Source organism: Balaenoptera physalus (assembly GCF_965194825.1).
Source record: "Balaenoptera physalus genome assembly, contig: HAP1_SCAFFOLD_931, whole genome shotgun sequence".
Taxonomy (NCBI): Eukaryota; Metazoa; Chordata; class Mammalia; order Artiodactyla; family Balaenopteridae; genus Balaenoptera; species Balaenoptera physalus.
In genome coordinates, this window is record NW_028125857.1 from 98,833 (window position 1) to 100,943 (window position 2,111).

The 2,111-nt window shown below is 41.1% G+C and overlaps 1 long non-coding RNA gene across 1 annotated transcript; it reads right to left on the minus strand.

Annotated features, from left to right (window-relative positions):
* Positions 1–498: 498 nt before the first annotated feature.
* Positions 499–1,864, minus strand: LOC309653698. The gene is made up of 2 exons (XR_014259375.1): positions 1,782–1,864; positions 499–776 (listed from the first exon to the last, which is right to left on the minus strand). It is a non-coding gene; the product is annotated as an uncharacterized lncRNA (long non-coding RNA).
* Between the last annotated feature and the right edge of the window lie 247 nt (positions 1,865–2,111).

Consider the following 2,111-nt stretch of genomic DNA (forward strand, 5'->3'; position numbering starts at 1 on the left):
AGGTTATTACAGAATACTGAGCCGAGTTCCCTGTGCTATACAGTAGGTTCTTGTTGATTATCTATTTTAAATATAGTAGACACAGCTTCTTATTTGTTGTCTGCCTTTCTTTCCTTGCAGAATATAAGTTCCCAGAGGGAGGGAAGTATGCTTTGTTCACTGCTATTCCCATAGTACTGAGAGCAGTGCCCGGCGCATAGTAGATGCTCAGTAACCACCTGTTCAGTGGGTGCATGAGTGTGTCCTGTCTGAAGGGGTAACCTCCATGAGTGGTTTCCTTAGTCATTTGTAACAGTCTAGAGAGATTTAATAAAATTAAGTCCAGTAAAAGGTAATTGTGTGTGTGTGTGGTGGAGCTGGAGATGGGAACAGGGATGCGGGGTGGTGAGGGAGGTACAGATATTGAATGTTCCACAAAGCCATATATAATGTTAAAAAATAATAGCTAGGTGAGAACTGTGTTTGAGAATAAATAATTTTGGAAGTAAATAAGTCTGGTTCAGTTTATCAGTTCACTGTAGTTTTTATTTATTCAACATGAAGAGAAAAACATCACAAAGCAAGTGACCCAAAATAGCACATTTTGTGCATTTCTTCAGCCCCTTGGCAGCATCAGGCAGATGTGTTCACTCTGCACTGACTTGTGTGTGAATCTCCCGGCTCTTCACCCGCAGCTTGTTGACCTGGGACTCGGCAATGTCAGCCCGTTCCTCGGCCTCCTCCAGCTCGTGCTGGAGCTTGCGGAACCTGGCAAGATTAGCATTGGATTGTTCCTCCTAAGAATAGAGTTGTGAGAGTTAGACTTTGTGGTTCTCATTGCACTTTTCACAAACAGGATTATTTTCTCAACTCAGATATTTTCTTCTTACGGTTTGTTTGTCATATCTGATTTCAAATGCAGACAGAAGTTGTAACTTCAATTACATTTTTTATTCTAAAGAATGAAAGAAGAAATAGTTTTGAAATGGAAGAGACGAGCTCATTATGTCAAACCCAGGTATACGTGAAGTCTATTTACGATGTATGGACTGAGTGAAAAGGAGGAAGAGACCCATGTGCGCTCGCTCACAGAGGTTAGACAATAAATGTAAGGTCAAATTCTAACTTCGGGAAAATCCCAGTTGAAATGTTTTTGCCATATATTTTGACTCTGGTATACAGAGACGCTGCGGGTGGGGGGATGGGGATAGGAAGAAAGTATGCCCTTTGTTGGTTGGACTTACTACCATTCGTGCCTCTCCCTTTCGTGTTCCCTTTTCTTACCTCTTTCCCACTCCACTGTGTCTGGAAGAGTGGGGAACAACCAGGAAAAGTGAAGCTGGAGAACCTTCCAACACATCCTAATTTGCTACAGCGAATGTGCAGGGATAAGTCCCTGCTGATGACAGTGGTAGTGAGGGAAGGAGTCAGCTGGGGTAAAAGATTTCTGTTTGGCTTTTGGGAACAATTGATTTTGTGCATTTCTAGAGGGAGAGGAATATTTATCATGGTGTTAGATTTTCTGCTGGATATTCTTTGCAGCTATCAAGTAAGGTGGGTTATTTGGAATTTTCTTTTTTTCCCCCAACCCCTACAAATTGCTTAATAATAAAAATATCTCGTTTTGAGGTCTTATTCTATAATTAGGATTTGGGGGTAAATTCATATTTATATCATCTCTCTTAAAATAAGAATGACATATTCTTACTTGGTCTCTTTCTTTCTCATTAACACATTCTCTTAATATACTTTCTACCCCCAACGAAGTTTTCTTCTTCCCTCAAGGGCTTAAAGATACTTACAGCCTCCTCAGCTTGTCTCTTGTATGATTTCACCTTTGCCTGTAATTTATCTACCAGGTCTTGCAGCCTGAGAACATTCTTGCAGTCTTCCTCAGTCTGGAAGTTTGACAAAAATGGTCTGCATTGAATCCAACAAAATCAACCCACTACAGGTGGTGAAGTAAATCACTTTGATATGATGGCAGGTGGGCCTGGGGTAAATGTGGTCCACTCTGAGGCTTCCTTCATAGTATTAACAGTAGCCACTCTTGTTTAATGTCCACTGTGTGCAGGCACTATATTGGAGAGTTATACACGTCTCTAATCCTTACCTCCCTACTCTGGTGAGTA